We start from the raw sequence: 25014 nt of genomic DNA on the forward strand, positions 1-25014 counted from the left end.
CAAAACACTGGTTATTAAGATGCTCACAGAATTGGTTGAATTTGTTCGAAAACTAGATGAAAAAATGAAGGCTATGCCAAGAGAAACAAAGGAAAATGTACAGGGAACCAATAGTGATGCGAAGGAAACTGGGACTCAAATCAATGGTGTGGACCAGAAGGAAGAAAGAAACATCCAACCAGAAAAGAATGAAGAAACAAGAATTCGGAAAAATGAAGAGAGGCTTAGGAACCTCCAGGACATCTTGAAACGTTCCAACATCCAAATTATAGGGGTGCCAGAAGGAGAAGAGGAAGAACAAAAAATTGAAAAATTATTTGAACAAATAATGAAGGAGAACTTCCCCAGTCTGGCAAAGGAAATAGACCTCCAGGAAGTCCAGGAAGCTCATAGAGTCCCAAAGAAGCTGGACAAGGAGGCACACACCAAGGCACATCATAATTACATTAGCCAAGATTAAAAGAAGGAGAGAATCTTAGAAGCAGCAAGAGAAAAGGACACAGTTACCTGCAAGGGAGTTCCCATACGACTGTCAGCTGATTTCTCAAAAGAGACCTTACAGGCAAGAAGGGGCTGGCAAGAAGTATTCCAAGTCATGAAAGGCAAGGACCTACATCCAAGATTCCTCTATCCAGCAAAGCTATAATTTCGAATGGAAGGGAAGATAAAGTGCTTCTCAGATAAGGTCAAGTTAAAGGAGTTCATCATCACCAAGCCCTTATGATATGAAATGTTAAAGGGAGTTACCTAAGAAAAAGAAGATAAAAAATATGAACAGTAAAAATGACAGCAAACTCACAGTTATTAACAAACACACCTAACCAAAACAAAAGAAAACTAAGCAAACAACTAGAACAGAAACAGAACCACAGAAATGGAGATCACATGGAGGGTTATCAATAGGGGATTGGGAGGGGGAGAAAGGGGGGAAAGGTACAGAGAATAAATAGTATAAATGATAGGTGGAAAATAGACAGGGGGAGGGTAAGAATAGTGTAGGAAATGTAGAAGCCAAAGAACTTATAAGTATGACCCATGGACATGAACTATAGTGGGGGAATGTGGGCGGGAGGGGGTGGGCAGGATGGAGTTGAGTGAAGGGGCGGAAATGGGACAACTGTAATAGCATAATCAATAAATATATATTAAAAAAAGAAATTTTATAGTTGTATGTTTTAGATATTATAGTGCATCAAGTGTAGAATAAAAATCTTAGAATAGTATGCTTCCATGGCTGCTGTGTTATTTGGGGGCAGGTTGTATAGAATTGTACAGGTTGAGTTTATTTGCTTGTGTTTTTAGTCCTTTAAAGACATTTTTTCAGCTGTCTTCACACATACACTGTTTTTAATGAGAAATCTGCTGTTACTTTTAACTTTTTCCTTTAGATGCAACGTGTCTTTTTTCTCTGTCTGCTTTTAAATTATTTCAAAAAGTTTTAAGAAATTTCATTATGTGTCTTGGTATAGTTTTCTTCATGATTCTTGTGTTTGGGTTTCATTACATTATTGGCATACTGGGTTTATAGTTTTCATCAAAATAGGAAACTTGGGACTATTATTCTCCCTTCCTCCTTCTCTCTCTCTCTCTCTCTCTCTCTCTCTCTCCCACACACACACACACACACACACTATTTTTCTCTTTATGTTTCATTTTTATATCAACCTATTGTTGTTTCTTCAGTTGAACTCATTTTTTAGATGTAACATTTAATTTGTTACTTTCACCTTAGGCATATTGTTTCCATCTCTAAGAATTGATTGGGGTATTTTACATATCTTCCACGTGTCTACTTTACTTTTTAAACATAAGGAAACAGAACAACAGTTTCAATGCTCTTGTTTGCTATTTCTAATAGCACTGCCCACTTTGACCCAGCTTCAATGGAACGAAAAATCCTCACATTATAAGCCACGCTCTTCCATATGCCCAGCACTTTTTTGTTAGGGTGCCAGGCCCTGAGGTTTTTCCCTTGATAGGCACAGGATATTTTTGTATTCCTATAACCCTTCTTGAGCCGTTTCCTGGAAGTAGTTAAGAGTTACTTGAAAACAGTTTAGTGTTTTATGTCTGGTGTCAGTGAAGACTAAAACAGTGTTCAGCATAGGGTAATTATTCCTTGTTATGAATGCAAACCTCTCACTGTACTCGATTCCATGCCGTGAATCTGGGGGGCTTCCAGCGTGGCTGGTAGGAACAATCATGGTTCCCAAAACCATGTGAGTGCTGGGCTCTAGTTCTGTGGGGTGACTCTCTCCCTGGCTTCTGGTAGTTTGCTCACACACACACCTGCTGGTCACTACTTCACTGAATGTTTCCAGGGAAATCTCTGCAAACCTCCCAAGTGGTGTCTCTGGGCAGTTCTCACCTCTCCCATATTTTGTCTTATAAAGTCTTAGTTCTTTGGTGACCCTGGAGGCCCAGTTCTGTCTCCTCGACTCACAGAATCCACTGAACTCTGGCTGGCTTCCCACTTCCTGCACCAGGTCCTGGACATTTCCTCAAGGAAGTAAACTGGGATTACCTCATTTGTTGCCTGTCTTTTCAGGCCATTTTCCTCTGTTGATTGCTTTTCAAAGCCTTGCAAAGAGTTCTGTCATATCTTCATTTTTTGCCTGTTTCAGGTGGGACCAACTTCTTTCCATTCAGAACCATATTCACTAAGTTGCCATTTCTTTCTCTCCATATGCAGACTAATCTTATTCACACCTTAAGCCCTTTAAATTCACTGACCTTTTTTCCCCTTCTTTTAACACTTTCATCAAGATCTCTACAAATTGATGGCTTCTCATTATTCACAATTCACTCTAATGCCAATTCCTTTAGGACAACTTTGACCATAGTATTGAAATAGAATACCCCTCCACTAAATTATCTCTACCCAGTGGCATGCCTTTTTTTCTTTCCAATGCTAAAGTCCATCTACATCTATTCAATTGACTTGATTACACTGAGGATAAGTGGAATGAAAGACCATGTCAGATATTCAGAGATTAACTAAAACTAGGTTTTAGAAGTGACTTAAAAGAAAAGGTTTATTTGAGGTAACAGAAGGACCCAAAGTAGAACCATTCTAAGATCCGTTAATGCAGTGGCCTCTGATGTCACAGGACTCCATGATGTCATCAAGAGTCCTGTCTCTTTCTCCCTTTCCATTTGTCATCACTGGCATGCTGGATTGTCATCTCATCCCCTTATTTTTCCAGATGACTGCTCCAATTCCAAGCAGTGAAAACAGCTTTCAGCGATTATAAAATTGTGATATTTTCCTCTATCCTTTTCTAAAGGTAGGGACAACTTTTCCAGAATCTTTCAAAAGAGTCTCCTCTCAGCTCAGTAGCTAGATGTAGGTACCATTCCCAAATTCACTGGAGGCAATGGGAATGGAAATTACCCATATTGGCTTAAACTAATCAAAGCACTTTTATCCCAGATGACGTATCTTCAACCCAGGGTTTTGTGGAGGGTTCTTTTCCCACAGTTCCCAAGCACTGAGCTGCCTGCACTTGTCAAGAATGGAGTTCTATCAGAAAGGAGGATTGGAAGAATGTGCTTAGTAGGCTGCCACAAGTGACTTTATTAGGATGGGAGTGTGTCATTCAAACATTTAAATAAACTTAATTTAGTTCATCGAGATAATCTCTCAACTGATTTAAATATTTTCTGGAGTGTGAGACAAGCCTCCTGAGGTCAGCTGAGTTAAACATCAGTTTTAGCTTGCATTCCTCGTCTCCCACTTGGTGCGGCACCCCCAGCACTCAGCCTTCCTTCCTGGGATCTTGCCCACCGTGCACACTGGCAACTGAAAATACTGCTTCTGTGAGTTTCCAGCAAGCTGGCAATGGGATTTCTGGTGTTGAAACATACTTCATTCTTTCTATTTAAAAATGAGAATTTAATCATAGTACATTTCTTGTCATGATACACCCATTCAAAAGTATTTATAGCTGATTCTGTTGACAGGGAATCCACAAATCTTACCAAATATTTTGATCAAAGGGATGGTGCTTAATTTATCTTCTGCACAATCCTGTGCTCACAATTAAAATTATGTGATTTTACTCCAGGAATGAAACCTCGAGCTCACCTATTTATTCTTGGTGTTGAAGGTGTAGGAGCTGAGAAAATTGATTCCATCAGTCGTTTGTAGTGGTGTGTTGAAGCTCACTCACGTAAGGTTATGGGAGCCAATTGCGAACTTCTGCTCCTAACTCCACCCCCCGTGATGTCAAATTGATAGCTTGAGATTGGTTATCATGGAAATATTTACATAGTGGAAGTTGGGAAAATGCTACAAATTAGGGCCTTTTCTTTTCTGAAATGTTTTTAAACATGTACCAGCACACTACATAATTAGAAAGATACAAAGCAAGATCTAGAATTGAAAGAATTAAGGATTTTGGAGCCATATACTAATACAAGCCAATACTATTAATACCTATTTCTATCACCACTATTAACATTTTCCAACTCAGAGTCCAACCTTTTTTCCACTAAATTGTGGTGGCTTCCCTAATTCACTTGTAGCTATCCTTCTCCCCAGTTTGATGGACTCATTTGTCTCTGAATAAAATTGGGTTGGACACTCTTTTAACAAGGGTTTTAGTAGTGGATAAGAGAAAGACACTAATGTACGCAGAAAAGAAATTGTTATAAAGATATGTACTTACTGAAAGAATCAAGGGAGAATGGGGAACAAGACTTGAAGAATGGACAGGAACCAAAGGGACCTGGCAGCCAAAATCTGAGTCAAGGTCATGCCTGTATAACAATGCCACTGGTGCTCCTACCTCAACTGCTATGGAACATTCTATTTTATGAACCACAGAAAATAATGTTTGTATAGCCTATGCCTCTCTACACTAATAGATGAACATTTAAACCCTGGTAAAACTATCTGACAGGTTGAGCTGAGTTATGCTGCTGATGGTGTGCTACAGGGGTCTTGATTTGGCTCAACTTCCATAGTAAGCGGTGGAACAGCACCTCACACAAACACAATTTCTAGTGGCAAACTCACTGGTTGCTCAGTGGCAAAGGTGGAAAAAAAATGTTCCCTACCATCGCCATTGTTAAAAACTGGAAAGAAGACACAGTGTGCTTACTGTCGGGTGATGTGAGGACAGGAGGGAGCACATGACAGGCATAGACCAAGGAAAATGATGGTCATGGTCACCAAAAGCCGCTCAAGATGCCATGGCCTTGGTGAATTTATTGTGGCTTGTGGATGTAGCGATAGCCCTAAAGAGGCAGCAGACCCAGAAAGTGAAATTTCTCACATTTATGTGGGGAGAGAAACTGCTCAGCTGTAGGATTAGCGCACATTTCTGAATGGTGCTAAATGGCTTCGCTATCCAGTAGGAACCTGGAAGGAGGAAAATTGAAATCAGGGACAAAGAGATCAGGGAGATACATGCCGATGGACACACGGAAGTCGGAACAGCGGACATAGACGTTTGTGTCTCATGTTAATGCCCACCAGCAAATAGCCACATCACAACCACTGAATAACCAGGTAAGCAGGATGACCTCACCAGCCCCTGAATCCTCAGCCACCCCGTGTTTGGACAGAGGACCCACAGTTGGCATAACCATGGTGGCAGGGATGTAGGCTGTGCACTGAGCCTGGTAGCCTAGATTCTTTCCAAATTTAACATAGTCTCTTCTACTTCTGTGTCGACAGATGGTTAGCAGTAGAGATGGACTCCAAATCCTCAGTATGGCTCTTCCCCTTGAGTCCAGCCTGCTACTTGGTAACTTGGTTATGTTGTGGCCAATGTTTGGCAAGGCTGAAAGCTGTCTTTACTGAAACAGTAAATGGATATAAATTTTCCTTCCCCAACCCCAGTGTCTCTTCCAGAAGCAAGTTTCAAGGGAGTAAAGGGCCCCCAACTAATAAACATGGGATCTCACATTACATTGGCTCAGACCAGAGAGTCAACTTTATTGAAAAGAAAGTATAACCATAGATACACATCAAAGGGACCCACTGGTCCCACCACAGCCTTCACCATCTAGAAGCAACAGCCTGATTGAATGTTAGGAAGATCTCTGAAAGGCTAAGCTGAAGCACCATTTGAGGACAATGCCTTGCATGTTGGAACACTCGCCTTCAGGATATGTACCTGCTTGGAAACAATGATGGACGTGGGGTAATTTGTTCTCAATAAATGGAAGTCACAGTTCAGGAATCTATGGGTGAAAGTAGGACTGGCCCCTCTGGTGACTCCCAATGACCCACTTGCCAACACTGTGCCTCTGGTCACAGCCAGGGATCACAGTAGGCATATGCCCAAACATGCAGCTATGACCGCTACCTGCTCACTTTGGACTCTTCATTCCAGTGGACAATCACAACTAAGGACTGTCACACTGGTTAAGGTAACTGACCCGATCTTCATGGGCAAGTAAGGTTGCTGCTAGAAAATGGAATCAGGATTCCCTCAGGATTTGGGGTCATAGTTTGGTGCTTCTGTGCCTGCGATGACAGGGACCGGTCAGTTGCACTAATCTCGCCCAATGCGGGGAGGTCTGATAGGAATGATGGTCTCGATCACTCCAACATGTGAGTACCTTAGAGTTTCTGAAGTGCTTCAGCTGAGGGGGAGGGAAATATGAGTTGGATGATGGAAAAGGGAAATGATGAATCTCAGTCACAGCCTCAGGAGCACCTGCAAAAGTGTGGCGCCCTAGCTTATCTCACTGACCCTCATGGCATATTAAAGGGGTTGTTATTCAGAGCTTATGTCTGGCCACCACCTTGAAGAGTCAGGGACAGAATGGAATTCATGTGGGCGTGATCAGAGCTGAGCTTGCCAGAGGTGGCAGACGCTGTTGGCACTCTGGGTCCTGCTTCCTCTCCTTTCACACAGCCCTAGTAGACAGCCCACGCATGCTGACTGTGGCCCACCTCAGGTAGGAGTTTCAGTTTGTCGCTTTTCTGCCTCAGGGCTTTTCTGACGCCATATCAGCCCACGTGTTGGAGAGACTGAAAGTGCAGGAAGACGTCACTTCCATGGGATCTCTCAACCATGAGGGCGTGGAGTTGATTGATAGATGTCACAGACTCGCATCCTCGGAGAGACAGTGCTGAGAGGTCTCTGTGTGGCCCACAGTGCAACCGAAGCCCAGTCCTGATTCCGGTAACCAGTTCACTACGCACATTTCATTTATTTTTTCCCTTTCATTGTCTCACTATCGACCCTCCTTTACTCTTACATTCTGGAATCACTTCCCAAAGATTCAATCTGCAGGCAAATCTTTATCCCACGTTGTTTTGAAGGGAACCCAAGTAAGTGAGGAGGGAGGCAGAGATAGCTGAGAAAGGTATCCCCCTGTTGCCTGGTGAGCACAAAGCGTGATCACTTCATGACCGCAGAGTCCACAGCCTCAAGTGCATGGATCCCACATTCAGCATTTCCTTCCACAATCAGGTACAACCTCTATGCAGCTGACGTAACTTTTAAATAGTATAATTTATGTAAATCACTTAACCCAGTGCCTGGTGCAATATAAAGAGTGCATGCTCTTGTCCATAGTGTTTATTGTCATTATCTTTACGGTTATTATTTCACTTATTTATCTACTGTTAATTTTGTGCAGGTTAAGAATTACTACTTCCTGCTCTTGGTTTAACTTAGTTTATTTCTCTCTTATTTCAAAGATCTTTTAAGAAAAACTCACAATTGTCATTAGCCTAAAATACGTAATTTGCAATCTTATTTTGAAATTAGCATATATGAATGACTAAAACAGGGTCTAACATGCGGTATATTCCCATTAATGCTTACTTTCCCTCCCGCTGTTATTATCTATTATCATTACTGTTGCCAATAATATGATCACCATTATCATTAGTGTTTCCATGGGATCTAAAATCATAATGCAAGGACAGAGACTCCACTTTGCTTTAAATTATGGCCCAATTAATTTTGAGAGTTTTATTTGCATTAACTTTAGTTGCTTAATAATTCATTTTCACCAAGTATGATGAACCTGACCAAACAGATGAACAGAAGGTAGCACTTTTAATGTGAGCATTCTTCCATAAAAGTCACCAACAAGATATGCTTTCTGGGATTTATTGGATCCACAATTGGGACTCTTCCATAAGACAATAAAACATGCAAAGGAACATTGTTGATCGAATGTCAACTCAGTCCCGTGAGCTGTGCTGGGTATGAGCTCATTACTGCCCAGAATGCCCCTCAGACGTCACGTATAGGTGAGGCACTACAGCACAAGGACACGGAATCATCCACACAAGGCCATGTATTTTGTACATCACAGAAATAATATCTCCCTCCTTTTAAATCAATACGTGATATTTATATATGTTTGATTCCTAATAAAGGGGTCATATGGGAGCCTCAGAAAAAGACAGACATCCATACTCGGAACTCCGATCAAGAACAGGAGCATTGAAGGTGGCACGCAGACCCGGAGGCATGCAGAATTTCACTGCCTGCCGGACGCCCTAGTTAGCTACTGCTCTCACTGTGTCTTTCAGAGCAGCCTATTTTGGGCCCAAAGCCATCCGCAAACTTGAAATAACTGAACCATGTAACAAGAGCTTACAAAAAATATTTTAAAACAAGAAAGAAATGCTGTCAGAGACAGGTGGCCTCCCTGTGATTGTACAAAGTACAAAACTCTCATCTCCAAAGGGGGGATTCCACAGCGGCCCCTCAGAACCTGAGGCCAGTGGTGAAGGTAGAGGGGCTGGGGGATGGGTCAGGTTCTCTTTCTGCTTCTGCTTTTATCTTTTGTGGTGAATCACCCTGTAGAGTGAGTCAAATAAACTCACCAAGGGTTTATTTTTACTGTTTGTTTCTGCCTTGGCTATGGTAGTTTCTGTTCACTCAGATGCACACATTAATAAAAAGCCAATTTTAAGCTCCATTTTGGAGGAAAAAAACCATGACATCTTGCAAAATGTATGGATTTGGGAGTCGCAAACTTGCATTGAATTCTTGCTCTGCACCTATTATCTTGTGACATTAAGCCCGTTCTCTGACCTCTTTAAACCTTAACTTTGGCCGAGGTTAAAGGGGATGAAATGCATTTTTCAGGGTTATCATGAGAATTTAATAAAAAGAAAGCATCCCAGTGGCGTTCCAGATGCTCAGTGTGATATTAAATGAATATTGATTCCCCTCATTACTCCCTGTCTTCTCTCATTTTGACCATAACTTGATGAGACTTACATGGAAAGTATAATGGAGTTGAAGGCAGAAAATCTGAGTTGCCTCCCACTCTCTGGCTTTTCTTGGACAGGTTTTGTTAGCAGGATGAGAGGGTGTGATGCACTTGAGGGCACAAAGGATAGCTATTCTGCCCTCTGGCGCCCCAGGCCCCTTCCTCACCGGCTCAACTCTCAGGTGCCTTGGGAATAAGGACTCACTGGGTCACCTGGTGTGGTAGCAAATAGCTCAGGTTCTGCCTTCCAAACCCTCTCAGACCCTACATGTCCTTTTGATCTTAGGCAAGAAGTGTGATCTTGCTAAATTTCAGATGCTCATTTATGAATTGGAATTCATAATAGTATCTACGTGAGAAGGCAGTAATGAGCTCTAAGTGATATGTAGTTAGTAGAGCAGAGTCTGATAGTGTTCATCATACATGCTAGTTGTTGGTGTTTTCAATGTGCTTTCTTTAAGGGAAATTTCAATTTCAAATGTCTATTTACCTGTGCGCTTATGTGTTGATAAATGTAATAGTTGACCGAATATTTATTCAAGAAGTATTTCTGGAGTGACCGCTGTGTGCCAGACACTACAGAGTTTAGAGACATAGATGCCATGGTTTCAGTCCTTAGGGAGCGCCCTGTGTATTGAAGCACAGGGCAGGCAAGCCATCAATTGCAAGACACTGGTAGGTCCTGAAATGGAGGTGTATAAGGAGTACTGTGAGAACACCTGACTTCGGAGGGAAACTAAAAAGGACCATGAGCCTCCATTTCTCACTGATAACCAGTTTCCACATGGAGTGGTATTTTAGGAGCTGCTGCTGATAAGCCCCAGGGTATCAGGACTCTTGTGCTGCAAATGGTTCCAATTTGTATTTTATGATAGCTTCCAGTAAGCCAGTGGGCCAATTAAACTCACAGTCTTGGTTTCCATTGGTTCAGCAAAATCCTTACTCTAGGAAGGCTGTTGGATCTGCTTGGAGACTCTTCTGTGGCCACTCCTCCTGGGAAGAAATGCCAGGTCTTCAGGAGGGATGGAGCAATTTCCAGTCATCAATTATCATTTGGAAGGAATCAGAAGGAAGAATCAAATCATTAATGGAGAGACTTTCTCTAAGAAAATTTAGAAAAGACAGGTAGTGAGGTGTTTTCAAAAGGTAAATCAATCAGAAGTGAGTTTTATAATGTTTTTAATCTTGCATGAGGGTGCTGTCTTCCCTTTTGTCAACTGTAGAACAAAAAGCATTGGGAGAGAGTCAGATGGAGCCCTAGCATCATCTCTAATTAGTGATGTACTCTTGAGTAAGTCAGAGCCATTCTGTGTCTCAGTCTCCTCATTTGTAAAAAAAAAGAGAGAGAGAGATAATTACCAGATAATGAATGCTTAGAAAGAGCTCCACAGAGCCACTGACCAATAAAGGACATTTAGTAAATAGTATCTATTAGTGATAATGATGATGAAGTTGATGATGACAAGTAATGCTTTTTTTAAATCTGTGCTGCTCATTTTAAATGAAACCTGTCAAGAAACCTCATTGCAAGCTGCACTGGTATGTGATTACAAATTGGGTTAAGAGATTGGGAGTCTAGAAGAAATATATGAGATAATGGCCCAAGACGAAACCGGAGAGTGAGCCTTTAATACTTTCATTAGGAGAAGTAACCGAAGCATGTAAATGTCCCCATGGACCTCAGGAGGACCATGTGGAATTGAGAAGAATTACAGAAAACCATGGGATTCTAAAAACTCACTTGTGTCCACTGAGAGCTTGTGAGAAGATTCTGTCTGCTCTTGCCTTAGGCAGCCGAGTCTTAGGATTCTGCAGTTGGCCAAAGGTCACTCCCCGCGGGCTTCCATTGAATTAGTAGGGGAAATCTAGGACAGTAACTCCGACCTGGTATAATAGAAAACTTTCACAGGTGTGCCTGTCAATATGTATCCCTGTGTAAGACCAAGTGGGATTAAAATGGAGTATAATCCTATCCGGATGAAGCCTGCCAGGTAAAATACATTGCTGAGCTAGCTAAACAGCAGGAGACGCATGAAATACAATGTGCTTTGGGTAACAGGTGAAATGCAATGCGTGATGAATAGCTGGTGTTGGAAAGTGCCAGAATCCCACCTGGAGAGCGTTTGAGAGCTGTGTGAGGCCACGCAAGGTGTCTCTCCAACAGCCGTCTAGTTTCAGAGTGATCATGTGAACTGAACAAACATCAGGTGCTCACTACTAGAGGCATGTCTTTCATTTTGAAAATTTCTTTAATTATAGCTGACATTCAATATCATCTGTATTAGTTGCGGTTGTACAGCATGGTGGTTAGACAATTATACATTTTACAAGGGGTCCCACCGATAGATATTTCAGGTACCCACCTGGCACCAAACATAGTTACTGTAACATTGTTGACTATACTCCCTATGCTTACTTCACATCCCCATGACTGTTCTGTAACTACCCATCTGTACTTCTCAATCCCTTCATCCTTTTTCTCCAAGTCCCCAAACCCCCTCCCATCTGGCAACCGTCAGTGTGTACTCTATATCTGTGAGTCTTCTGGTTTGTTTGGTCATTTACACCATTCTTTAGATTGAGATGGTTCTTTCATTAGTGATGAATTTCGAGTATTTTAATACTTTCACATTTAGCAACGAAAAGGTTATGATTTGGCTCACTCCTGGCCGCATTTCACCTATAGATCACCTACTGCTACAACAAACAGCTGCAATGTGTGGTGGCTTAAAACAGCACACATTTAGGATTGCAGGGGTTTTGTGGGATAAGAATCCCAACATTACTTAGCTGGGTCCTCTACTTCTGGGTCCCTTGTGGGGCTGCAATCAAGGTGTTGGCTCAGGGTGTAGCCTCATCTGAAGGCTCACCCGGGGAAGGAGCTTCCAAGCTTCACTCTGGTGGCTGGTGGCTGCGTGCAGTTCCTTACAAACTGTTGGCCAGAGGCCTCCCTCGGTGCCTTGACACATGGTCCCCACCTTGCAGCATGTCACAGCATGGCAACTTGCTTCACCCAAGTGGGCCAATGAGGGGGTGAGAGAGAGTTTCAGCAGAAGGGAGAGAGTGCTAGTAAAACAGAAGTTCTTTATGACTTAATCATGAACACACCGTTCTCCACTTTCGTCAACTCACTAAATCTGTCCCACACTCTGCTGGAGAAGGATGTACAAGGGCCTGACTGCAAGGCCTAGGGGTCACTGAGAGCCATTTTCATAAGTTGTTTCCCACAGTTGATGCAGAAAAGGTCAAACTGGAAAGATCTTAGAATTCTCTTTCATCATCTACTTTCTACCTCTTTTTCTTATTCATTTCATGATTCTGCTTCTGATTCTGAAATTCTTCCTGGCCAATAACTTTCCTCTCCCATGCCTCATTTCGTCTATGCATTTAAAAGAATTTCTTTTGGAGGAACCAAGATGGCGGCGTAGGTAGACACACTGCACCTCCTCGCACAACCAGAACTGACAGAGAATCGAACAGCAAGGGGGACCAAAACCAAGGAAATAGAAAATAAACATTCATCCAGACTGGTAGGAGGGGCGGAGACGGGGACCGGGGTGGAGAGGACTCCTGTGGCTGTGGCGGGACTGAGACTGGCGGAGTGTGGGACAAATGGCGCAGGCAGTCCGAGCACTAGCAGACCCTGCGGCCCCACATTTGCACAGATAAACCCAGAGGGCCGGACTCAGAGTGGCGGAGAACGGGGCAGGCAGAGCGGCGGGTAGCACCCCGTGGCTCCACATTCACCCACAGATAAACCTGACGAACGGCGGGGAGCGAAGCAGACCACGTAACCCAGGGCTCCAGCTCAGGGAAATAAAGCCTCAAACCTCTGATTGAAAACGCCCGTGGGGGTTGGGGCGGCAGCGGAGGAGACTCCCAGCCTCACAGGAGAGGTTGTTGGAGAGACTCACAGGGGCCTAGAGTGTGCACAGGCCCACTTACTCGGGAACCAGCACCAGAGTGGCCCAGTTTGATTGTGGGTAGCGGAGTGAAAGATTGAAAGCTGGAGGAGAGTGAGGCAGGCGCCATTGCTCCCGCTCGGCCCCTCCCCCATGTACAGCATCACAGCTCTGCGACCAGCATTACCCCGCCCTGGTGAACACCTAAGGCTCCGCCCCTTAAAGTAACAGACACTCCAAGACAAAAAAAAAAAAAAAAAAAATGGCCCAAATGACAGAACACTTCAAAGCTCCAGAAAAAATACAACTAAGCGAGGAAGAGATAGCCAACCTATCGGATGCACAGTTCAAAGCACTGGTTATCAATATGCTCACAGACTTGGTTGAATCTATTCGAAAAACAGATGAAAAAATGAAGCCTATGCTAAGAGAAACAAAGGAAAATGTACAGGGAACCAATAGTAATGAGAAGGAAACTGGGACTCAGATCAATGGTGTGGACCAGAAGGAAGAAACAAACATCCAACCAGAAAAGAATGAAGAAACAAGAACTTGGAAAAATGAGGAGAGGCTTAGGAACCTCCCGGACGCCTTGAAACGTTCCAACATCCAAATTATAGGGGTGCCAGAAGGAGAAGAGGAAGAACAAAAAATTGAAAACTTATTTGAACAAATAATGAAGGAGAACTTCCTTAATCTGGCAAAGGAAATAGATTTCTGGGAAGTCCAGGAAGCTCAGAGAGTCCCAAAGAAGCTGGACCCCAGGAGGAACACGCCAAGGCACATCATAATTACATTACCCAAGATTAAACTCAAGGACCTACATCCAAGATTACTGTATCCAGCAAAGCTATCATTTAGAATGGAAGGGAAGATAAAGTGCTTCTCAGATAAGGTCAAGTTAAAGAAGTTCATCATCACCAAGCCCTTATTATATGAAATGTTAAAGGGAGTTACCTAAGAAAAAGAAGATAAAAAATAGGAACAGTAAGAATGACAGCAAACTCACAGTTATTAACGGCCACACATAACACAAAAACGAGAGCAAACTAGGCAAACAACTAGAACATGAGGGTTGTCATTAAGGGAGTGGGAGGGGGAGAGGGGGGGAAAGGTACAGAGAATAAGTAGCATAGATGATAGGTGGAAAATAGACAGGGGGAGGGTAAAAATAGTGTAGGAAATGTAGAAGCCAAAGAACTTATAAGTATGACCTATGGACGAACTATAGGGGGGGAATGTGGGACGGAGGGGGGTGGGCAGGATGGAGTGGAGTGGGGGGGTAAATGGGACAACTGTAATAACATAATAAATATATTAAAAAAAAAACTGGAAAAAAAAAAAAAAGAATTTCTTTTGGTCCTAAGAGACTCTGGTATCATAAAAGAAAGACAATGTCAATTGTACTTTCCAAAGTTAGGCCTGATTCTATCCCAACTACTTAAATGGTGTGCAAACTAAGAGAAAAGCACTTCGCTTTTTAATCTTCAGTTTCTTAAACTGGTAAATAGAGCCACACAGCAATAGAACATGGAGAATATCATCATGGTATTTAAAGTCAGATGTTCTGAATTGGACACTAGCTCTCTGATTTCTTACCATTGTTTCTTTGTGCAAAAATACGTTATATTCTTTGCTTATTTTAATTTCATAACACTGCAAGTTAGAATCTATTTCCAACTTATACATGAGGAAAATGAGCCTTAGAGAACTTGAGATCTTAGCAAAATTCTTGGCACCCAGCAAGTGTTCAATAAATTGTTACTGCTATGAATTAATATCATATCTGATATCAGAAATCAGAATAAGGGAATCAATTGCTAGTGGGCAGAAGTGATAAGGAAGTGTGTGTTCCCCACCTGTGCTGACCTCAGATGGCAGAGAAGGAGTCCACAAATACCTGCTGACCTTCTGCCTGGACTTCAATGGACTAAACACACAGGCAATAAACCCTGGGGTTTGGGAAGAACGGGAGGCTAAGTATTTTATAAGTGGAACATGGAACATGGATGAAAACTGATCATATTCTACTGAACTGTTTAAGCAAGCAAAAACTCTTCCATTTCAAAGAATGAGTATCATACAAACTAAATATTTTGGCCACGTTGTGACTGAGTGGAAAACAAATAACAATATACTAGCAATACAAAGAGCGATGTGAATAACCGTATGAATCTTATGACACGCCAGGCAGTGTTCCCAGCACCTTGGGAGCACTAACTGGGACCTCACGACAGCTCTATTTTGCATTTAGTAATTAAAATACACACATTCATGCAATCTTCCAAGTAAACCATACAGTAAATACTATGATACAACAAAAATTAGAAAATACTTAGAAATTAGTCCTGGCTTGTATGGCTCAGTGGATTGAGCAGCGGTCTGCAAACCAAAAGGTCGCTGGTTCGATTCACAGTCAGGGCACATGCCTTGGTTGCAGGCCAGGTCCCCAGTATGGGGAGCATGAGAGGCAACCACACATTGATGTTTCTCTCCCTCTCTTTCTCCCTCCCTTCCCCTCTGTCTAAAAATAAATTTAAAAAGAAAGAAAATACTTAAAAATTAAATTTAAAAGTGTTCTTGTGGAATGCTTATAAAACATTATTAGCAGGAAATTTATAGCCTTAAGTGGTGATAGAAACATAATTTAAAATATCAATTTTAATATAAAAATATAGAAATATAAAATTGAAATAAGCTTCCAAAATTAACTAAAGAAATGAACAAAGGAAATGAAAAATACAAGTCCAGATTATTGACTAGGAAATCCACCAATACAAATACTGCTACTCTGAAAAGCTGAAAATTAAGACAACCCTCTGGTTAAATTAATCAAAGAAAAAGAGACAGCACAGTTGAAAATATTAGAAATGAAAATTAAGATTGAAAAATTCTAGAATTACAGATGCAATGATGATTAAAATCATAAACAGAGTTTATGGGAATTAGGGGTACATTTATGCCAATAAATTTGAAAATTTAGGTAAAATAGACAAATCCATAACACATGTATATATGTGCATATATATATATATATACACACACACCCATGTAGATATGTGTGTGTATATGTATAGTGCATGTGTACAAATATCAATTTCCAAAAGTATCTAAAGAAATAACAGAAAACCTCAGTGAGCTCATTGTTTATAAACATAAAAAATGATGGGCTAATGGAAATGATTCTATTGTCTTAAAAATAAATCAATAGTTAATATTTCCTCAAAGAAAATGCCCAACCCCAATGTTTTCACATGATCCTAAGCAAAGGGTCAGAAACATGTATACAGTATTGTACAAAATTATCTGTCATGACCAAATTAGATTTCATCCAACAATTCAAAATTAGTTCAACATTAATTTATTGTGTTAACTCATTATACTAACACATTAAAAGAGAGAAATATGGTCATATCAAAATATTCTAATAAAAATATTCAGATTTGAAGCCATTACATAGAAACTAATAAAAATGACCAATTTATAAATGTGTAATATTATTAAATATTAGCATTAGATTAACCAACACAAACTGTATTATCATATGCACTATTCTAAGAAATTTATATACATTTATTTATTGAAATCTCACACAAATGTTTAAAATATAAATATGATATATAAATAAATAAGAAAAAATTCCCCAAACAAAAAATTTGCAATGTTTATAAATGGAAATTTTCCAGATTAGAAAATAAGATAGGTCAAAAACATATATTAAAAGAACTTTAACCTCATAATTCACCAGATAAATATAAATTAAAAACACAAAAACATGTCACTTCATACTCACCAGGTTGGCTAAGTTTAGAAAGCCTCTCATTATGAAGTGTAGATGAGAAGGTGGGCCAGCAGACAGTCTCACACTGAGGCAAGTGGGACCGTATTTATATTTTGCAGCCACTTAGGTACACAGCTGACCTGTGGATTTAAACTTGCGTGTGTACACAATCCACAAGCCAGGAGCTTCACTAGTAGGAACCTACCCCAGAGAACATCTGAAGCATAGACAGCAACATTTACAGCAAGACTGATGATCACACGGATGCTGATAATGATGGGAACACTGGCCACGGTGCCGTGGTTCTCAGCGTAGGTGCAGTCACAACTGCCTGGAGGGTTTGCTCAAACGCAGCTGGGCAGGGTCTCCAGTGCCTGGTTTAGGAGGTCTTAGGTGGGCCTGGAGAATTTGCATTTCAAACACCTTTCCAAGGCATCCGATGCTGCCAGGCAGGGAACCACAGTCTGAACACCCTTGGTAATTAATAGTGCTTTCTCTGGACCAGTCATTGTTTTCCAAATGCTCGACATTTATGAACTCCATAAGTTCTCTCAAGGATCTTCCGAACTAGATAGACACTCTTATTATGCCTTTCTACAGGTGGAGAAACCAAGGCACAAAAGGTAAAGTGCACTGCCCATGGTCATATGTGCAACCATTTGGCGATGGAGCTGGGGAACTTAGGACAACTGGCCCTGGGCACCCACGATGACCCTAAAACATTGGGGACTGTCTGGATGGACATATGATAAAAGCACATCAAGTGAAAAGAATGTTAAGCAAAGGCATGGCAGAGTGGGCCACTTTGCCATGTTTGGGAACTAGGAGCAAGTTCGAGTGACTCTAACCTTGGGCACACAGGGGCCAGGGTAAAGCCTGGCAGCATCAGAAAGAGGTAGCATGGGCTTTCCAGGTGATACTGTACGTTGTGCAGAGAATTGCAGGAGCCATAGGAGGGCTCGGGCAGGGAGGGACATGATTAGATTTGTGCTTGAAACTGTAGGGGTTGGGGAGTGGCTTGAAGGGAGAGGGGCTGGAAGGAGAGAGAAGAGTTTGTAAGCTCTTTGCCATGCCTCTGATGACAAGTGGTGGCAGCTTGGGCCGCATAGATGGGAACAGAGCAGGGCCACCAGGGGTGAGAGACACTCAGGTGCAGCATCAGCAAGCCCAGGTGACTGGCTGGGGTTAGAGGAGATGAGAAGGGTTAAAGCTCATTCACAGCTTTCTGGCTTTGTCAACTTGGTGACAGAGGTGCCAGGCTCTGGGGGGCGATATGGGAAACATGCTTTGCTCAGTGATGAGTCTGAAGTCCCTGCAGGAAGACTTGCCAACTTTTCCTCTCAAAACCAAGAACAGCTTGCAACAGCTCGTGAGTCCCCTCCTCACCCCCCACCCACACCTAGTGTGAGTCCCTCTGCAGTCTGTGGCATTTGTCCTCTGTGAGGCTCAGCACAATCCCACGGTCACAATACTGTTCAGAGAAGTGCACCTGGGCGTGGTACGCGAGTCCATTTTACAGACACTGAGAGTCACTTTCACTGAAGGACACATACAGAACCCCTGAGCTCATGCAGCTTACGTTCTAGACGGAAACCACCAGGAAAGAAAGTCAGACAAGCCAGGCAACCCCCTGCTCAGCCACAAGTCCCAGGAAGAAACTGAAGTTAGGCAGCAGGATGGGCTGTGGACTGAAATGATCTGCTAGGGAGGCCCCCTTCTGGAAGCTACCATCCTCAGCAGCAGACGTGAGCTTTATTAGTGTCTTCATCCCCTAGACCCGCAACAGGGCCCGGCATGTCACCGCATTCAGTGACGGTTTGCTGAACAAAGCCAAGGTGCATGCTCAGCACTTTTCACGGACATGAAATGCTGAACCTAAGAAGCCCTCTGTGCCAGCTGCAGGCATGGCTCGTAGGGTCTTATCATAAAAGCTGGATGAGTTTGGGCTGCTTCCCTGCTCGTTAACAAAATCTCCAGGACCTAGTCAGCTTCCCGAGCTAAAACAAAGAAGTCTCTGTGATCTACAACACACTCCGCTGGAAACCAGGAAGGTTCCTCTTTAACATATTAACCAAATCACCTGCAACATCACCAAAACATCACTGCAGTGTGCAGAGCCATAGGATGCCTTGGAACTGAATAATGTATTCACGTGTTTGCTGACAATGTGCGTTTCTGACATCCCATTATTTTCCATCCTGCATCGCTTCCTGGTGCAGGGTGGGCACCACAGAAACCAGCTTGAATTTGCACTATACAATTACAACAGAGGTTTTCCCAAGGATGTCTGGCAGCAATTAAACTTTGAAGAGTGGTAACAACTTATTTGTTTAACCTTTACTCAAAAGGGCAAGAGATGTTCTTATTGTTCCCCTGGAGGGCTTCCCTAATGGCAGCAGAGGGTCCCTTCTGTGTGTCAAACCAAGGAGATGCCTGGTGACAGCGACAATCACAAGCTCCCTCCCTGCCCTGACCTGTGGCACAGGCTGAGCCAGCTGATTCTGCCCCACCCCCACCCTGGTAATAAGTCATTACCTGCCCAGAGGAGGAAACGGAGGTGTAGATGGGGCTCAGCATGTGAGTGGAAGGACCTGATTGTGAGAATACTGTTTCATGATGGCAGTTGTCACCTTTATGATCCCATTTGGCCTTTCCCAGGAGTGTGGAGTAGTTTCCCGCTTATCGTTCAGTGACTTTTATTTTATTTTTCAGTGACTGCAGGGAATGTACGGAAAGAGGGTTTGTCATTTATTAAACAACAGTTACCTCTCCTGCACCTACTTTAAAAAATCAGATTTATTCCCCACATGGGCCCTGGAGGAGAAATAGCATTAGAGCATTTGCTCCTCAAGTTCAAGGATGAGGAAACAGAAGCTCAAAATGTTCCATGACTGTTCAGTGGCCTGGGCAAGTCGGAAAATCACTACTGGCTGAGATGTGGCTTTGACACTGTGATTGACTCCAAGTACCGCCCTCTTCAGGGCAGGAAAGACCAGGCCCCGGACGGAGAGCCTGATGTTTCCCACGTTGTTCTAACCCTGCTCAGGGGGAGCTGTGTCCCTACAGCGTGATCGTGTGGCCCCTCTGTGTATAGAACTGCATTCATCTACGTGTGCTTTTGTGCTTTACCTACGAGGCCATTCAGAAAATGGGGCACTCTAGTTATTATTGAGTTGCTGAGGATGTTGCGCATAAGTCAGGGACCCCGTCAGTCTGGCTCATGAGGAGGAGGAATTCCTTTCACTAGGACCACGCACGGTCGTTCCCACTTGCCTTTGCCCACTAAGGCAGTCAGAACCCAATTCGTGGCAAGTGCACAGAAATTGAAAAGTCCCGACCAATTGCTCAGTTTTCAGGAACTAAGCGTTTTAGGCATGAATCAACAACTCAGCCATTTTTCTACCATCATTTTTGCTTCACCAGCTTCCTCATTAACAACACTCTCACGTACACACTAGACACAGCCTAGAAGTCCCCCCCCTATCCTGTTGGCACTGGGCTGGGTTAGATACATGAATACACAATGTTTTCCCATGAAATAAGTCCCCTGAAGAGAGAAACTGGGCGTAGGGTGATGTTTCCTAGGATGTCTCCCAGAAAGAGAACCTGCAAGACAACAGTGACAATAATAAACAGCACTCATAATTTTTAAGTGGGGCTGGGCTGTATCTTTATGACATGCCAGCTATGCTACATGCTGTCTCTGCAGGTCATTTTCACAATGGACTTGGATGTAGAGACCACCATCCCTCTGAACAGATAAAGACACTACGTAGCAAGATCTGAGCATCTCCAAGGTCACCCCTGGGCAGGGGTGGAGCTGGGGTCCCCCTCCAGGCCTGTCTGCCTCCAGACCCCACCTTCTTTGTGCTGTGGGAAGCTGCCTCTGTAGACAGGGTAGTTCCAGCTCCTGGAAGAAGCTGAGCAAGAGGGTGAGGGTGGGCTGGGAGAACAGGGAGTTCACTGCCACGAGGGAAGGTCCCTTCAGCTCCTCTTTGCAATTCTGTTGCTTCCAGCCCCTGGAGATGGGTGGCCTGACCTGGTAATATGTACTGCATCTCAACTCTGCAGTATTGTTAATTAAAAAAGGAGGGGGTTTACAGTTCTGCTCGGCCTCGATTCACAGCCGCAGCGCGGCGGTTCCCCCAGGGGAGCCATCCCAGAGCAGCGTCTTTGCCGAAGGGTCAGCGCCCTTGTAACTGAATTGGCTCCACAGAGGAATGAATAGGCCTGGCTGAGGTGACATCCAAGGCAATTGTCACCAGCACCCAGGAGAGACAGGAAAATTGGTGGCAGTGTGGAATTTAGCTCACGATGGGCATCTCAAGCAGGGTGCACTGCCCTCCCTACCAGGCGGGGGCAAATCTCTTCCCCTTTCTCTGCTTAACTTGCAGCTCGTCTCCCAAACCACCGCGTGTCCATCGCCACAAAGCCGAGGGTATGGAGAAGCACAAATACACAAAAGTCCACGTTATCTCCCCCCCCCAGATGGCTACTGTCATCAGATCATAACCTCCCAGATCCTTTGTAAATGAAATTACAGGAAACTTCTACTGTACCTGCTGTTTTAAGAAAAGCTATGTTTCTGTTAAAAATCTGTGTTGAGCATTTATTCATGCCATGAAGTTTGTACTGCAGCAGAGGTTAGAGATTGGTGGCTTAGGTGACCCCCGCCCCCCTGCCCTGCCCCGATTTCTGCATAGCAGTTAAACGGGTTAGGTAATGGTTGTGGGGTTGGGACCAATTTGAAAGCTGACCATTTGTTATTTTACACTATTCCTAGGTGGCACCCTGTGTGACGGCCTGGCTGCTGTGAACGCCTGAGTGGAGGCCCCTGCTCCACATGAATGCGATATGAGATTCCTACTGCCACCATAAAAAATGACGGCCAGCCACTTATTATCTCACTGTCCTGTGAGCAGATGTCTGATAAGGGTCTCACTGGGCCAAAGTCAAAGTGTCAGCAAGGCTGCAGTCCTTCCGGAGGCTCTAGGGAAGGATCTGTTCCCTTGCCTCTTCTAGCTCCCAGAGGTCACCACATTCCTTGGCTCAAGACCTCTTCCTCCACCTTCAAGGTCAGCACGTGGCACCCCTCTGAGCCTCATCCCATCCGCATCTACCTGGTAACACAGGATGATACCGGCATGCCAAGGTCCTGAGTCACAACCTTAGAGGCCCAGGTTCTGGAGGTCAGGACAGGAACAGCTTTGCAGCCCTGTACCCTCCCCTCCCCACGGTACATCATCCGAGAGCTGGAGGGCAAGCACTGCCTTATGCGTTTCCCTACTGATGTGTGTTTAGGCTGCTGCCAACATTTTTGCTTTATCAACAGTTCTTCTGTAGAAATTAATGTAACTAAATCTTTGCTTAGTTTTAGCTGTTTCCTTAAGGAGAATTACTAAAAGCAGGTTTCAATGAAGACGTGCCCATTCGTACAGCTTTTCCACATTCAATGCTCATTAAGCATTTCCTGAGCACGTACTTTGTGGCCGGGATAGCTGAGCAGCAGGGTGCGTCAGTGACCAGAACAGACGAAATGTCCCAGCCCCCGTAGAGCTCCTGTTCTATGGGTCATGCAGGGCTATTCCTTTTGGCGAGAAGGAAGCTGCTTTGGGCATTGACTTTCCAACTGCCTTTCTTCTGTTGACCTCCCTTTCTGAAGGAACCAGCTCTGACCCTTTCTTTTTTTAACTCAGTGTTTTAAGAAAGACATTTATGTTAACCTAGGGTAAGGGATCACTGAAGCTGGAATACAGAGGCAAGCGCCTTTTGCTGAATTCAGAAGCCCCAGGCTGAAGGCCCAGGTCTGCTATACACTCACGATGCAAACCTGGAGTGTCGCCTCACCCTTCCAGACATATGGGGTGGAAATAGGGTGCATTTTTTGTGTGAAACAACTTTTTAAGTCATTTTATATACATCATCTCAGTGAGTTCTAGGAAACTGAGGCACGGAGAGGTTAAGTAACCTGCCCAAGGTCCCAGAGCTAAGAAGCATTGGAATGAGGATTTTATCAAGGCAGCCTGACCCAAGAGCCTATACTTGTCATCATACTGATCCTTGTATGGGTAAAATTTTGTACCCCAAACACACATGTTGAAGTTCTAGTCCCTAGTACCTTAGACTGTGACTTTGTTTTGAAAACAAAGCTGTTGCAGATATGATTAGTTAAGATGAGATCAGAATGGAATGGGGTGGGCTCCTAATACAACATAACAGGCGTCCTTATAGAAAGGGGAAATTCGGACGCAGTGACAGACATGCACAGCGAGAGAATGTCATGCAAACAAAAAGGCAGGGACCAGAGTGATGAGCCCACAAGGCAGGAAATGCCAAAGATTAGCAAGAACTTCCAGACTATGAAGAGACAAGGGAGGATTCTCCCCTCCAGCATTCAGGGAGAGCCCAGCCCTGCCAACAGCTTCATCTCACACGTTTAGCTTCTAGACCTGTGAGGTAATACATTTCTCTTGTTTTAAGACACCCAGGTTTTCATACTTTCTTACAGCAACCTTAGAAATCTAACACAACCCTCATGTGCATTGTGGAGGTAAATCAGTTTACTTTTCGCTTGCAGACAGTATAAATCATGTAACCACTGCGTGCTGTTCTTTCTCGGGTTGACAGGACATTCAGAACAGGGCAATAACTGCAGAACCTTAGCACACATCTACCCTCTGCACACCCCTATCTGGATCCGGCCATGCCAGCTCTGTTTTACCTTTATGCTGATGCGTGTGGAGAAAATCGCACTGTGTTGCATGCAGAGTTTTAGCCATTACTCTACCTAATGGCTAAAATGTATAGAAATGCAAACTGAGGAAAAGTTCTAGAGAGCAGTTATGACTCGCTTAAAGTCACGGTCATTTGCAGTGGGTGCAAGGCCAGGGCCTGACCAGGTCGCACACCCAGTTCAGAGGGACCACTTCACCACGGCACATCCAGATTGAGGAAGACTCATCCAAACACCTCCATATCTATTCCTCTGCCCCCTTCCTTGTCCTGGCTGGAAGACCCCACCCATGCCCACCCAATCTTTGCCCTACTTCTTAAGCCAACCTTGACTGAGGCAGCTGTGAGTGCCCCAATGGTACAGGTGACCCAAGTTATAGACACTTGCAGCTGTCCCCTTCCAAAACCCAGCTCCTTTCCCTTTGTCCAAGCTGATTGTTAACAAGATCTAGTGCCTCCTGATCGGCAAAACTGCTGAGGCGGTGGGGAGGATGAAAAACAGAGTAATGGAAACACTTTGGTCATATTTCTGCTACCAGCTGGGTGACCTGGAACAAATCGCCTAGCTTTTGGCCTCCTGGCACTTACTTGGCTCTCCACCTGTGAAATGGGAACACCTCCCCCCCAGGAAGGTTGTATGGGCCAGAAGGAGATCCAGATCTCACAGGACTTCGTCCCACAACTAATGCGATCGTTTCCTGATGTCTTTTCTTCTGTCGTCCAATTAATTGTCTCAGTCTCTGCTGCTCCTGGGGGTCCACAGGGACAGCGGTGTGCCAGTGACGAATGGGAGTTTAGCTTTTCCGTCTATCACTTTACTCCGTGGCAGTGTGAATGACAGCTTTGGGAACAGGACAACAGAGGCCGCCCTCGGGTGGGAGAGCGCGGAGCAGAGGCGGAAGACGACTCCGCTGCTCTCCATCAGCTCTCCCATCAGTGCGGCTGGTCTCCTTTGATGGAGGAGCCTGGCAGTCCTGGAAGCACAAGCCAGCAGCCTGGCTGGGGTGACGTGTTCACCTCTTCCAGCTTCCTCTGGCTTTGCTGTTGTCAGGACAGCACATGTGAAATCTGAACAGCCCCAGTGACCACACTCGGCAGTTTATCAAACAAAAGCTGACATTCCTTACAGGGCGTTTCATTTCTCTCTAAAGCACCGATACACACTGAGCTCAGGCCAAGTGTTGGCTGTGTGAAGACTGGTGTTCAGGCTTTGTTCTCAGAAGGTTGGTGCTGGGACCCAGAGCACCACTGGCCTGGGAGACAAGAGACTAAGCAGCGACATCCCTGAGGACCGCTGGCATGCCTGTGTCCTCCATCCTCCCTGCACTCCTGCATACTGCGTGTGGTGATCTCCGTTGTACAGGTGAGACCAGGTGCCCAAGATGAGCCATTCTCCCCACT

This window comes from Desmodus rotundus, chromosome 4 (genome assembly GCF_022682495.2).
Source record: "Desmodus rotundus isolate HL8 chromosome 4, HLdesRot8A.1, whole genome shotgun sequence".
Classification (NCBI taxonomy): Eukaryota; Metazoa; Chordata; class Mammalia; order Chiroptera; family Phyllostomidae; genus Desmodus; species Desmodus rotundus.